Genomic DNA, 16,628 nt, shown 5'->3' on the forward strand with positions numbered 1-16,628 from the left:
ATCTAAGTAAACTTGAAAATGAAATGGTGTAAAAGTTATATATAATGAAACACATTTTATATTAAGAGCAAGTATTGCTGTAGTTTGTGCTGATGGATTGGCCGCGCATCAGTTATTAGGATTTTTAAGTCCATCTGCTAAATATTTTTGTAGACTTTGTATGAACAACAGAGATGACTTTAGAAATAATAGAAATATACAAATTCCTTTACGTACAAAACAGCTATATGACAAACAATTAAAAGAAATAAATACTCAACAAATATTTAAAAAAATTGAAAATGCTAAAAAAAATTCAGGTATCCTAGAAGATAGTGCATTACATAGTGCATTACGCTTTTTTCATTAATAATTTTGTCTTTGATCCTATGCATGATATTTTAGAAGGTATCGCACCGATGGAATTAAAACTGGTTTTACACTATTATAGTACCTGTAACGATTATAACTTCAATATAGATGTGTTCAATAACAGAATAAATTTATTTCGATATGGTTTTCCAGAAAATAAAAATAAACCTTCCGCAAATTTTTCTTCAGCTTCTATTAAATATCAAAAAGATTACAAACTTTCACAAACTGCTGTACAAACTTGGTATTTATTAAAAGTTTTTGCCTTTTTAGTTTCAGATTTAGTACCCGAAAATGATAAATATCTATCGTTAATTTTAATATTGAATAAAATAAACGAAATAGTATTTGCTCCAAAATTGAGACGCTCTATTCTGCCATATTTATCGGAATTAATCGAAGAACACAATTGTTTATTCCGAGAATTATTTCCAGCTATAAGTCCAATTAATAAACATCATCATCTAACTCACTATCTTCAGTGTATATCTTTTTCTAGTCCTTTACGTTGGTTAAATTGTTTACGATTTGAAGCAAAACATAATTTCTTAAAAAAATATGGATCTATTGTATGTAATTATAAAAATATTACGAAAACATTAATTAATTTTTGTCAGTTATCACAATGTGCAATTTGAGGTACTAATGAAGAGTTGAGAAGCAAATTAAAATATGTTAACGGATCAAAAGTTTATGTTGAAAATACTTCTTGCTGACAGCAATTATATCACATGAAATATGGATACGAAGACAAAATTATTAAAGTTGATAAAGCAGAGATTTACAGTATAAAGTATCAGAAAGGTTTATTTGTTGCTATTAACAATGGAGTAGAAGAAAATAATGAAATTATGTTTGGTTGTATTCAAGAATTAATAATATTAAAGGAAAATCAACTGTGGTTATGGTGTGAAGAATGGCAGTCTCTTGGTTATAATGAATCATTAAATGCTTATCATGTACATTCTAAATTAGATTCATTTAGATTTGTAAACACTGATGAGTTATGTGACTTGAAACCATTTGCATTATGAACTGATTTTAAAACTAATTTGTCTTATATTGTTCTTCATCATATATTATTATAAAAATATTTTATAATTCTATCTTGTATGTAATCACAATTTATTCTTTTTTCTTTCGTCCATATTTGTCTCTTATTTTTTATACATATATAATTTTAATTTGTTCACCTAACATACATATATATTCTGTGTTTTATTAAATCTAAATTGCATAGGCTTATACTTAATATAAAATTATATTATAAAATGATATGCAAGTTATGGAGATATCAAGATATGAACACATCAAAAAATGTAGTCAGTACATATCTACTATATATTATTAAATTCTTTTTAATTTTTAAAATATATTTCTTTAAGCCACATTATATGTCTATATTTTAGATGAAGCAATTGATGGTCACGCTTTCATGACACTAACTGAAAATAATTTAAAAGAATAAAATATTAAGATTGGTCCAAGAAAAAAAATAGTAAATTTAATTAACGCTTGCAGTAATAATGTGGTAAAAGAATAAAATTTATAATTAGACAGGCAATAGAGAGCCGACGCAGATGTAGGGCGTGAGGTAGTATACAACCACTTCCAATAATCTACCGTTTATTCAGCAAATCAGACGTTTCGGACTCCTATCAAAGATACATATATACATATTCGCTCTTTACGTCTTGAGTTAATTGAGCTGGTCCGTTTAATTTCCTTAGATTTACTGGCGTCGATTAGCAACGGATTCTTTATAAAACAAGATAGATTGCAATTGTTATATCACAATTTTATGAAGATAAAATTTGATAAGAAATTTAATTGGCTGTTACGCAAACATTGCATATCAACACAAGTTAACATTCGGCCAATTCGATATTATTATAAAACTCCAAATTTATTGTTGAATTTGGATAATAATCGATCATTGACTGACTCCGCTGATGTGAACTTTTCTTTTAATCTCATCGATTCTCCTACATCCTCGTCTTCCCTTACGGTCTCCCTTAACCCTCTATTCTTCACTCCCCTTGTTTCTTCTGTGTGTCAATTAATGGATAAGTGGTTTATTAACTTGTCTTCACATAGCATACCACATGAGGTACAAATTCTATTACAATTCGGGGAAAAGTTTTGCTTACCCGTTATAGACAAGGAAATGGCCACCATAAATCTGCTAAAAAATGTGGAATATAACATCAATAGACTTTCTACACGAGTCAAGCAGTAAGAAATAGATCTTTTTCCATAATTCAACTATCCATAGATCGTGATTTGATAAACAGCTTCTAAAGGCTTCTAAAATTACCAAAAAATTTATACTTGATAATCCTAACATCCTATTCACTAAAGCGGACAAAGGTAATGCTACGGTCGCGATGGATAAAGATAATTATCTATCAAAAATGTCCTTGTTGCTTTCAGACAGAAGTACGTATGTTACGGTTAACAAAAATCCGATAAGAAAATTGATCGGCAATTTACACGATCTCTTATTGAGATGGAAAGACACGAGATTACATCTCTACCAATGCATACAAAGCTTTGAATGTCACTGATGGGGTGTTACCGAGGGCTTATGGGCTGCCAAAAATACACAAACAGAATCATCCTTTGCGTATCATTGTTTCCTCGAAGAACACACCGCTTTATGGTCTTGCTAGGTTTCTACATAATATCATCTATAAATCGATCCCAAGACCTAAAAGCCAGATCACCAATAGTTTTTAGGTGGTCGATAGACTCAATGGTCTACGTATGAATAGTAATTTTAAATTAATCTCTTTGGATGTGGTACCTTTGTTTACCAATATACCGTTAGATATGGCCATTGACAGCATTCTTGAACGGTGGAAATACATTGAGAAAATGTGTTCTATACCACGTGAAGAATTCATAATTGCAATAAAGTTTGTAATGAATTCCACATATTTCACTTTCGATGACATTTGTTACTAGCAAACATTTGGCACACCCATGGGCTCTCCGCTCTCCCCCGTCATTGAGGATATCACTTTCCAAGATCTTGAGAACAGGGCGGCTCTTCCATTGACTCTTCCGTTTTATATAAGATACGTTGACGATGTTGCGTTGGCGGCCCCTTCCGCAATGTTTCATATGATTGTGAATACTTTTAATTCTTACCATCCGAGACTGCAGTTCACTATTGAGGAGGGGGACGACAATAGATTGAACTTCCTCGATGTCACGATCATTTCAAACAACGGATTCATTTATTTCAATTGGTTCCAAAAACCAACGTTTTCGGGAAGATATTTGCATTTTGAGTCTCGACATTCGCTATGCCATAAACGCGGCATCGTCATCGGTTTAACGGATAAGGTTCTTCGTCTTTCTTACCCAAGGTTTCACCAGACGAATTTCGAATTTATTATCAACATTCTCTCAAATAATGGATATCCGCTTGCTTTTATTTTTTATACGATTAATGAACGCTTAAAAAAGGTCTTTTTATCTAATAATGACAAAAGGTTATGTAATAGGATGTTTAATCTTAATGACAATATTACTACAACGATTAATAACCATATTGACGATAATAATTTAACAACAAATAAAGTTTCCTATTTTAACATCCTATAAATAAAAGACATCTCGGAGCGATTCAACACGTGTGTCAAGGATTTAGATGTGCAGTATGTCCTACACGGGAATAAATAATTTACGCCGGTTCATAACTGTAAAAAAAGATAGATTACATATAGGTACAAAAAGCAATAGAGTATATAAGATTAATTGCGCCAACTGTAACGCGTCCTACAACGCGTGGGACAAACGGGCCGTTTATTGAATACTAGAATTAGGGAACATAAAAAGAATCACACATCTGTTATTGCAAATCATAAGTCATTAAACCATGATTTTAATTGAGATGAAGTTGAAATCTTGGACGAAGAACCTTTCTTGGAAAAAAGATTGATATCCGAGATGATTCACATTAAGCGCCAAATGAACCCTTTAAATCTCCAGAGCGATACATTTAAATTAAATGAAGCATGTTTATCAATCATTGACGATCTTTCTAAAATTTGATTTTTGTTGTTATTTTTGCGCATGTTCGCGATTGTTCTGTAGATGGGTGTACCTGTGTACTCTCATGACATTGCTTGTTTATTTTATTTATCAGTTAAGTGCCGTTTGTCATACGACGAGGTTCGTGATTATCTCTGCCGTTCTTAATTTTCCGTCTGAGTAAGTTACCTCAATTTTAACAACATATTCTACCTTTGAAAGTTTCACGTGGGCATATATGTGTTGATTAGTGCAGTTCTCCTTGCGCCTTGCACCGTTTGGGAGGTTCTTGCATCGGATGTGTGTTGAGACCAGTGGAGATGATTTAATGGAGATATATTAATATTATAGCCCTTACGTATGTATCGATAAAGCGATCTGTCTATGCGGTTTTTACTGATTCTTGCGTCACTATATTTATCTTAATTTTAATCATTTGTAGTGTATATCACTGAAGAAGGCTCGAAAAGGGTCCAAAACGTCTGATTTGCTGAATAAATGGTAGATTATTGGAAGTGATTGTATACTATCTCACGCTCTACATCTGCGTCGGCTCTTTATTGCCTGTCTAATTATATATTATTATTTATTAATATTTAGAGCCTGTAGTTTGTTTAATTTTGTAGAATAAAATTTATTTTTATACTTTGCACACATATAGTACAAGTTATTTTAATCAGACATATAAATTAAAGCTTTCACAGGAATTTTTACTTGATGAAGTATTAATAAAATCAAATACTTCGCAGAACCAAATATGTAGTAATGAAAATGTGCAAAACAAAGAAAATATTCTTTTACTTGCAACAGAAAATATTAATTCGTCAGATTCAAAATGTCAAAAAGTGTTAGTTTCTCTTGAGAATAATAGCAAAGAGGTAAAACAATTTATATTGAATATGTACATTTAATATTTACATTTAACATTCCTTAATGTATAATATATAATTGTTTATATATACATAGATACATCAAGTTTCAAGTGATTTTGATATTAAATCCTGGATTAAAGAAAGCGAGAAAGAATCTAAAAGAAATCCATCGCTTATTAATACTTTAGATTCAGGTATTATTCGCCCCGTTGATAGACAAGAACTTATAAGAATTTGTTGCGCACATTTAATAAAAAATAATAATAATAACTTGTAAGTAACAATATTCTTATTAATTTGTTGTATAAATATTACTTATGTAATATTATATATTAGATAAATCATTTATTTTTCTTAAGTTAAAGATATCCATCACATGGACTAAAAAGCGAATTAGCGAGTCAAATAGTTACACAGTTTTCGAAACTTCGCTCAACTCTCTCTGAAAAAGGCTATGTAAGTAGACTTTTTATTTCAAAATTGAAATACATAAATATTCTATTTTATGTTGGTTTTAGGAACATTTTTATGATAATAAAACAAATCAGGGGTTTATAGAGTACCGTTTAAAAACTATGAGAAAACATTGAAGTCCATCCAAGAAAAAAAGAGCTTCTAATAAAGAAAAATCAAAAGTAGATAGACCATTAAAAAAATTAAAACAAAGTGAAATTTTAGAAGAAGATATATTTACATTGAAGGTAAATATAAAAATATAATTATAATACAATTAAAGTAATGGAATAATATTAAATAAATAATTATTTCTTGTTATAGATTGCTAAAAATGTCGAACCAAACAAATAAAGATGATATATTTCGATTAACCAATGAAACGAGATGTAATCGCCAAAGACAGGTGAAAGAATCTGATCAAGAACTGACATTGAATGACATTTTAAAAATATATTCACGTTTTAAGGATTATAATGGCGAATTGGTAAAATTGGTTTTTATTTTATTCATTTTAAGTCATAAAAATGTTGTTTATTATTAATGTTTTCTTGCAGATTCACAGAGAATTTTTAGCCAAATTTCCAGAGAATGATAACTTTTTGTTACAATTCACAACTTTCTATGTACCAAGAATTTTGCAATATTGTTCTCTGAACACACCAGATTTATTATTACATGTTAAAGACATTGAAGGTAACAAAATAATGAAGAAAATTTACAAGATATTTTCTCTGAATACATATCTTAGTCACTGTTACTTTATTTGTACAGATAATATGAAAGCTTTGATTTTATTGCTATATCTATTGCCATCTCCTAATTACACTAAACGTATAAGGAAAAACGTAAATAAAATATACACATATACATACATACATATATGTATATATATATATATATTATTAAATAACAAAATAGAGTTCAATACAAAGAAAGTTCTTACAATATATGTATATATATATATATATATATATATATTTTTATTTTAAGATAAAGAGACAAAGAAAAAAAAGCTCTCACAAGTGGGAAATATTTGTTATTCAAAATTAATAATACCACATAAAAGTTTATTCATATTTGAAAATGTATGTATTTAATTGAAAGTATGTCATTTTACTTACATAAAATAAAAAATTTTTATTCAGTAATCACATAGGAGAAATATTTATTAGTTAATATTTATATACATACTTTTAGGCACAAGATAATTTATTTTTAAATGAGCAAAATGATAAAAACAAAAATATACAACCTTATTTAATATGCAGTACGACTGCTAAGGGCAGAAATTGGATACAATGGTTTAGAAGCGTTCGATATTTTATTGAAGCTGCATTATTGTTTTGATATACATTTTTCTGCCCAGATTTGATTAATTTTTATGATTTCATCACTGGTTGCATATTACATTTAACACAACTTAAAGCATGTTGTGTAGCATTTGATGTTACTCTAAAAAACTTAGCCACAGGAAAAGGTATTAATTTACCTGAGTAAGTAAATAAAAATAAAAATTATATACGTATTATTTCCTAAATAAAATATTTTTCTCGCATAAGGGTTTGCAAAAGTTTGTCAGATTTATCATAAATTTATTTCAAAATTAAAATAAATTACAATAATTATAACAGTAATTTTACAAACACAAAGTTAAAAGAAAACTTGTATAGGTAATAATATTAGGGGTTTTTCAAAAGTTATTCGTATTTTTTTAATTTACTTATATAAATAGTAACAAAATTGTATAAACAGTTTAATTAAAATATCTGCTATCGTTAGCTTTAACTTTATATCACTTCAGGTTTATTTTAATTTCGTGTTTGTAAAATTACTGTTATAATTGTAATTTATCTTAATTTTGAAGTAAACTTATGATAAATCTGACAAACTTTTGCAAACCCTTATGCGAGGAAAATATTTTATTTAGGAAATAATAAATTAATTACTTTTCCAATGCAATGATAATGATGACGACACTTAAAATATATGCTATATATTGCTATAATTATAGGTATGTAATTTCTTTATGTAAACATTTAAAAAAAATATTTTTTTGATATTTTTTATTACTATAAGAATGTTATAATACATGATATATATTTTATTTTTTCAGATGTGTTATTAATATATAATGCTGTTTTTATATATATATTGTGACGTGACGTTTTTTTCCGTCCGTCACAAGGGCCGAAAGGCCCGATCGGGAAGGGTTTCTGCGTCCTCCATTTATAGAGAGAGCGCCCTTGCGAATATTAGAATTTTCATTTGCGCGCGTTATTTGCGAGTTTGGCGGCAGCATCTTCTCGTTCGGCAGCTACAAGGATCTGGGGAGCCTGATTCCGACGGCGAGCGGAGGCAAAGAAGAAGCGGAGAGATCACGCCCGGTAAGGACTGTGCATTTTACTTGACACTTAATAAATCGGCGGAGACATCGGCTGCCGTTAAAAGATTCATATCCGCAGGATCGGACCGGGAGCGAAGGACCGGAAGGAAACGGTCAAGGGGATGGCCACTCCCGACGTATTGGACATCGGAGCCCCGACTAAGGAGCTGTAAGGTCGGACTCAACCATGGGGTCCGAGGAAACCAAGGGCACCGGTCCGAGCCGAACGGAAGCTGCCGACAGTCAGTTTTGTATGGTCGCGTAATTGTCGTCTAGTTGTCATGAATAGCTGATAGTAATTATCGTATTGTATCCGTCGGGAAGCGAGGTCGTATACCGCGTGCGACTTTAATATCCCGTGCCGCATATCGACTCGCGATCCGGGAACACTTTATGTAGCCGTAATCAATCCGAGTGTTTAATTTCATCTAAAAATAATATTGAGTTCTTGTGGTTGGCGTATTAAAAGATTTTCGCACATTTTATATTGCATAGAGTAAACACCGTAATGATCGATATCGAAGGTCGATGCGTGCCGACCGCGTATGTTTACGCGCATTCCAAGAAGTTTTCTCGTGACTGTAATAGCGCGAGTGACGGACGTTTCGTGGCCGAGAATCGCGATATTTTATGAAAATATTTAACTGGATTGTCGCCACGACCTTAACAAGCCGCGGGCGATTTTCGGCGTGATAAGAATTACCCTAAATCAAGCGTAACGCGGCGCCGCGGCCGAGAGGTATCACTTTAACATGTAATAATAAATCTGGTGTGTTCAGAGAACAATATTGCAAAATTCTTGGTATATAGAAAGTTGTGAATTGTAACGAAAAGTTATCATTCTCTGGAAATTTGGCTAAAAATTCTCTGTGAATCTGCAAGAAAACATTAATAATAAACAACATTTTTATGACTTAAAATGAATAAAATAAAAAACCAAATATATCTTTTATTTATATCCAACACCATTTTCTCTGTTATCGCAAGAATTCCATGCCAAGAACTATCAATTCCCGATCCCGACAGCTCCTTACGAATTCTCCCCTCTACCGCTTGTGAAACTGACTAGTCGTTTGGCTACCGTCGCGATTGTAATTATTCTGGGTTTTTTGTGTAAGGTAAGAGTATCTTATATTTAGAGCGGCGCGGATTTTCGCGCCTGGCGCCCAATATTACCGTCATTTTGGGGACAAAAATTCAATTAAGAAAAGCGATCGTGCCGAAGGTGTGCCGTAGGCCAGTCCACCGACCGAGAAGTATTTAAGGAAGCGTTCAGATTAATTGAATAACGATAAATTGAATAACATTTAATTTTATTTACTTTATAAGTTTACTTTATAAGTTGGTTGTATTATTTACTTTTAATACAACCTATGTTGTATTAAAAGTATATACAACCAGCGATAAAATCATAAAATAATGCTGTGTAACATTTGTTGTTACTTTCAAAAATTTACAATAAAAAAACATTAATTTACCTAAGAAATATAATATATATTAGTATATGTATTAATATATAATATAGTAAATAATATGTAATATATATATATATATATATATATATATATATATATATATACATATAATAAATATAAAAAAAAAATATCAACTTCTGGTCTCTTGTTGCGGTCACCTTTTTGACAATAAAGTATGTTAATATTAGAAACAAGAAAATACTTATCTGGCTTTTATATTGAAATAGTATTATATAATATACAATGCTATACGTGTGACGTGAAGCTTTGATTAGTTGAAATGAGAAGCAGGGTTATTGCATCGCAATAGAAGCAATAACATTCCTTCTCATTTCAATCAATCGAAGCTTCATGTCAAACGTAGCATGTTATCTCAGTGTGAAAGTCGGCTTAAATTTAAGATTTATACTTCCTAAGAATAAATCTGTTCACTCGTGACAATTAAATGAAAAATTCACTTAACCAAGCAGTGAATATTCATTTTTTAATAGAGTGAATTATTCAATCCGAAATGAGTAACACGTTTACTCTGTGTAAGAGTTAACAATCACTTTTGTAAAAAGTAAAATTTCACTACTTACGAGTGGCAGTATTTCCACTATCGCATGATATGAATATTCACTTGTTTGGAGTTATATTTTACTCTAAGAAATTTAGAGAGAAGGAAGATAAAAAATAAAAACAAAATTTCTCTAGATAAAGACATTTTGAGATTTAGAAGAACTCAATTTTTTAAAAGGATTCTGGTTTTATGTAAATAGATTCTCATATAGAATATTCCTTTTAAAACATTCTGCATAAAAAATTATGAGTAACACCCAAAAATTGAATGGGTTATAAAACATAAATTACCTGGTAAATCATGCAATGTTTAGCTATGCTACCTTTTTATTATTTATAACTTTTCATGAAGAATATAACAAGGACGCTATAAAACAATTAGAATACTTCCATTAAAAAAAATGAGTTGAAAATTGACTTCCAAATCTCCGACATGTCTTTATCTTGAAAAATTTTGTTCAATTTTATGTTCCACTTTTGTTTTTATGTCCAACTTTTTGTTTTAAATTTTTTTATAAATATATTTTTCGAAATGTTCCACAATCTCGACCTTTTTTGTATGTAGTTTATTCCATCACAGAAAATGCTCTTGCATATACATTTATGTACACACATTTTCTATTGGAATTATTTCTTTTGTTGACTGTAATATTAATGTGACTGGAAAGGTGGTATACTTAATATCCTCGTAATAATTCAATGAAGATTTGTTTATTGACTTGTATTCGCTTAACTCGTCTTTACAAAGAACCGAACTATATTATTTCTTGTTCAAGCATGCACGGAAATCAAACGGCCGGCGTCCCTAAAATCATTTTTCTCATTGCATTATGAACGCCATCAACCACGAACTATAATGCTCATGCATTATCGACGCAAGACGAAACCGCGGCAATTCAATCAAAATAAACTACAACTAAATCAAACATCTATATATGCTTATAAATAGAATATTTATTATAACAGTACAAATAAAGAAACACTCGCGATAAGCTGAGAAAAAAATTATATACTAAAAGTTATTTTTCATGTTAGTTGCATAAATAAGACTGTAGATATGTACAAATACAAATATATAAGGATTTTTGTAAAAATGTTTTTTTCATAAACAAATTCTTTAAAAAGCTATGTATGAGTTTCTTTTTATAGTATTTTAGAAAGGACAAATAAATAATTATTGGCAATATGTGCATGATTTTTTCTTATGGCCATAATTCTATATTAAATACAAAATATTCAAGATCTTCAAGAAAAAAATAATTTATACGCAACTTTATGTTAAAATAATAGCAGTATGTAATAATACATTACAAAAAGTACATTGATTCTATGCATTATAGCAGAAGATATAATTTAAACATTTCCTAGATTTTTTAACATTCATAACATTTCTTTATTTTTATAATAAAATGTTATTCTACCAAAAAGAAAACTATAGTTTTCAATACTCAAAGTAATCTGATTTTTGTAAGGAAAAAATGTATTTTTCAAAATTTTTTATTACATCTTTTTCTGAAATCCTGTTCTTTTATCCAAACCGTATTCGTAATAACATAGATAAAATTTTCAGATGTAAACTATCCAAATATAAATAGTCTATTATAAATATGTATATATATAATTCAGACTATTTATATTTGGATAGTTTACATCTAAAAATGTTATCTACATTTGTACAATATTTTTTGTCAAAATGTGTTAGAGTAAGGCATAAAATCAGAGTTGGGGAAGTTAATTTTTTTTTTAACTAAGTTAAGTTGAAAGTTAATTGGCAATAAATTAAATAAGTTAACATTTAAAGTTAAAAACAAAAACTAACTTAGTTAAAAGTTAAGTTAAAAAGTTAAAAATTAAAGTTAAAAGTTAACGTTAATTATATAAAACTACATTTTTTGCATAATTAATCTTTTAATTGATATTTTAATTTAGGCTATAATAAAAACATGGTAAATATTTACATAAGTTTATAATATAATTTATACATAATTATAACAATATACATAAGTTTATTACATAAGTTTATAATATAATAAATTAAATAATTTAATCACCCCTTTCAGAAGTCAATGACTTTGACATATGTTGTCAAAGTCACTGTCCTGAGTAACGCTTAAAAGGTTTTAGCCGTCGCTCGTTGTTTACTAAAAAGTTATAAAAATTTTTTTAAATTGACGTTTTTTGGAGTTATTTTATCAAATACTGAAAATTTAAAAAAATGTTTCAAATAAAAGTTGTAGGTCTCTTCAAAATACACATTTTATATCCTATCCATTTTTATTATACGAGTGATAGTTTTCGAAAAAAATAACGATAAAGACTCTAAACCTTATACAATATTAATTATAACAATATATAATATAGTCCCACTGCATCCGCGCATACACTTTCTACACATATACTTTCCTACCCACACAACAAATGGGTTGGATTAGGTTATTTTTTTTGGAAGTGGAGCCCCCCGCAGGGGGGCGGAATCCACTGTATCCGCGCATACACTTTTCACGCATAGAAAGTCTATGCGCGGGCATAGTGGGTTCCGTCCCCCTGCGGGGTGCTCCACTTCCAAAAAAAATAACCTAACCCAACTCATTTGTTGTGTGGGTAGAAAAGTGTTGCTGAGAGTGATGATCTTGACAACATATATATGTCAAGGTCATTGACTTCTGAAAGGGATGACCTTATGTAAATATTTACCAAAAAGATATATAAAAAAGTAGAAAATATATTTTTCTTTCTTATAAATTATAAAAGACTATCTTTTTATTATTTTTTATTTTTCTTTATATACTATTAATTGGAATTTTAAATAGAGTTCTTCTAAAGTCCCTAATTTATTTCTTTCCTAAGCACTCTAATAATTCTTTATCTAATAACAAATCGACATATAAACAAATAAAATAGCTTTAATATATATATATATATATATATATATTATACATTATGATCATCAATTTTCATATGACTTTGATATTAATAAATTATTTATTAATTGATATAAAAAAAGTTAATAAGTTAAGTTAAAATTAACTAGTGTAAAGTTTAAAGTTTATGGCATTTAAAATTAACTAAGTTAAGTTAAAAGTTATTAACTTTTTAACTTTTAACTATTTAACTAGTTACTACCCAATCCTGCATAAAATATTTCGCAAACCGTTCATTTCTTGATTACTTTTATTATTACAATTTCTTATGCTAAATATGCGATAAATTGATTTATGTAACAAAATTAATTTAGTAATTATATTTAAAAAAGTAATGATATTCTCGAAATTTTAGAAATGTCTTCATATCTAGAATAAGATTCTACCCAGACAACCCAGACAACATGCATGTCTAAAAAATCGTCTTAAAGACGTCTTTTTTATGATGTCTTTAAGACTTTACTAAAAGATATCTTAAAGACATGTTTTTAAGAGATCTTTAAGATTTTCTAAAAAGATGTTTTAAAGACATCTTCATAACTTTTTTCAAAAGACGTCTGAAAATTGTAAGACATAATTTTTTGTAGTATAACAGTTTTCTACATTATCAACTGTAACAATTTTTTTGACTTATCCCAGATAACCATACATATATTCAGGGTTAGGAAGTAACGCGTTACTTGTAACGCCGTTACCGTTACCGTTACTTATTTTTGGTAACGATCGTTACTTTGTTCTGTGTGTAACGGTAACGGTAACGTCATTACTTTTTTACAGTAACGGTAACGAATTTAACGTTACTTTTATCGTTGCTTTAGTTATCTTTGTTCAATAAATTGCGCGCTGGTCACGCGCATTAGGGCACTAGGTAACACATGTAATTAGAAATGTAAGGTTTATTTATTTTATTTCACAAGAAGATTAATGTCTGATATGTATATATATATATATATATATATATATATATATATATATATATATAATTTGTGTTTACATCTTATGGTTCTGGTATACTGGATTTTTCTTAAATATTAAACTGCAATATCTAATGAGAGCTCTGCTTTCGAATGTAATACCTAGATAAACAGAGCTCTCGTTGAATATCGCTTATTGCGTCCAATGTGCAGAGAACCATTAATTTGCTTATTCTGCTATTTACTGCTGAAATTTTATAGCACTGGTCTAATTTGTTAACTGTGAGATGTGCGAGTCTAGAAAAAAAGTTTTTCTTCTATTCCTTTGCGATCTTTTTCTCATTCCACAATTAACGAATAAGTTGGACCCAGTGTGTATGTAACGTATAGATTTTCAATACTGGCAGTGAATATTGGAATATCTTTAATAACGGCAAAAAAATAACGAAAAAGTAACGAATCGTTACTTTCTTAGTAACGGTAACGGTAACGATAACGCGGTACTTTTTAGAATTAGTAACGAGTAACGGTAACGAGTTACTTTTTACAAAAAATAACGGTAACGGTAACGCGTTACTTTTATGAAGTAACGTTCCCAACTCTGCATATATTATATACCTACATATATGTATATACACGAAATAGGTATATGACATATATGATATATGATGATTTGATGTTATAATCTTTGCATAATCGACAAAAATAAAATCTCGAAAAGTATAAAGAGAAAGTGTGTGATGAAAAAAAATATACAACAGGTAATTATTAAAATTCTTAAATTATTAAAAATTATTAAAATTATTGAAGATATAAGAAATATAAATATGTATTAACACACATAAAGACATAAATAATAATAATATATATTATTTGCAATATTTATTCAATATCAAAAAATTTTTAACATAATTTATCGTTCTTTTTTAGGAGGCGAGACTGTTTCTATAGTGAGCAGTAAGTGCGTTTAATGAGCAGCTGTTCGTGATAATATTCTTATATTCTAAAATAAGGTAAGCCAATCATGAATGTGTGTGTGTGTCTCTGGGTCACGGTTGTCATGTGATAGCGTTCCCGTGGCACTAAATATGAAAGTCAGGACTTTTCCTGATTGGGGAGAGGTTTTTAGCTGGTATTCCGGCATTAGTCGGCGAATCCAACATAACTCTGGGCCGGCCCAAAGTATCCATAAAGGATTTTCCTCCTCCACCGCCAGTGAAAAAAAAATAAATAAAAAGTAATATTAACAAACATAAATAATAAATTTATAAAATATACATATAATCACAGTGGTCTTTAAATCGGAGTTCATCATTGATAATTATACCTAGTATAATTATTTCATTATAAGTTAAGTATTTCATTATTTTTATTTGTTCCATCTAAATTCCATGCAAACATTTCAATGTTTTTTTCACTTCTCTCCGTATATTTCTGACTATCATATATTTCATTTTTCCTGCATTCATGTTTAACTTATGTATATTCATCCATTTTTCTACTTTGATAAATGTCATATTTATTTTATTCTCTATCGCCTTACTTTATTTTTTAGTTACTTTATAATATATTAATATATCTTCTGTGAACATTTTTATATAACATTCTTTTGGACAGACTTTAATTATATCATTATATATACAATAAATAATAAAACTGCTTAATACAGATTATACAGATCTCTGTGGTACTCCATGTTTAATGGTAATCAATTTAGATTATTTATTGTTGAAACAAACCTGCTGTGTTCTATTATTTAGATATGAGCTTAATCATTCTGAAAGCATTCCTCTAATTTGTATCGATATAATTTCTCTATTAATCTTTCTCCGTTAATTGTTTCAAATGTTCGTTTAAGATTCATAAAAATTACTCTCATCATTTTTTTTCACTATCAATTTTCATTCGCCAATAATGATTTGAATCGCTCTTTTACGATTTTTATCTTTTAAAGCCCGATGTTCTGTTATATCATTAAATTCAAGGTACATTTCACTTTTTTACTCTTAATTCTTTCTTCATTTTACTACTACTATATTCTCAAGAATTGATAGCATATTATTAATAGACTTATATTCGCTTGCCTTTTCTACTATTCATTTCGATATTATTGTGGATGTTTTACAACTCTTTAAATAGCAACTCTCAAGGAATTATTTATTAGACCAACAAACTCCTCCTTTATTACGGAATAAAGAAAATACTACTTTAAGTATATCACTAGTTATTCTCTCTTCACTAGTTTTTCTCTCTTTACTAGCTAGTCCTTCTATTTTTCTTTTTGACTGTTCTTCAACAATTTCCTTTAAGACCCTTTAATTTAATCATTTCAAAATTTTCTATAATTTCATCGTTTGACACGTCTTCTCTCAATCAAAGAAAGAGATAGAGAGACTGTATATCTGTGTGATTAATTTTTGTTTATTATTAGTTTTTTGAATTTATTTTGACGATGTCTTGCAAAAATTATTGTAAATTATATTGAGTTTCATACAAATGATAGTAACTTGTGTAAGAATTTTTTAGACATTTTGAAGCAGGTGAGCGAGGAATCAAATTACGTGTATTCGTTTGAAAAGTTTCCGACCTGACAAAGAAAACACTACTTTTCGGGGTAATATAAAATTTATTCTTTAATCTAATCTGCTTTTAAT

The 16,628-nt window shown here is 29.0% G+C and overlaps 2 long non-coding RNA genes and 1 pseudogene across 2 annotated transcripts; all 3 read left to right on the plus strand.

The window, feature by feature from the left end:
• The first annotated feature begins 368 nt into the window (after positions 1 to 368).
• Positions 369 to 3,872, plus strand: LOC140675781 (uncharacterized; annotated as a pseudogene).
• Positions 3,873 to 4,516: 644 nt separating this feature from the next.
• LOC140675704 (uncharacterized) lies at positions 4,517 to 4,947 on the plus strand. Its single transcript, XR_012048436.1, has 3 exons — positions 4,517 to 4,572; positions 4,649 to 4,750; positions 4,835 to 4,947. It is a non-coding gene; the product is annotated as an uncharacterized lncRNA (long non-coding RNA).
• A 189-nt stretch (positions 4,948 to 5,136) lies between these two features.
• On the plus strand, positions 5,137 to 6,414 carry LOC140675808 (uncharacterized). The gene is made up of 6 exons (XR_012048478.1): positions 5,137 to 5,270; positions 5,359 to 5,537; positions 5,624 to 5,720; positions 5,783 to 5,965; positions 6,042 to 6,204; positions 6,275 to 6,414. It is a non-coding gene; the product is annotated as an uncharacterized lncRNA (long non-coding RNA).
• The last annotated feature ends 10,214 nt before the right edge of the window (positions 6,415 to 16,628 follow it).

Source organism: Anoplolepis gracilipes, unplaced genomic scaffold (assembly GCF_047496725.1).
Source record: "Anoplolepis gracilipes unplaced genomic scaffold, ASM4749672v1 Contig18, whole genome shotgun sequence".
Classification (NCBI taxonomy): Eukaryota; Metazoa; Arthropoda; class Insecta; order Hymenoptera; family Formicidae; genus Anoplolepis; species Anoplolepis gracilipes.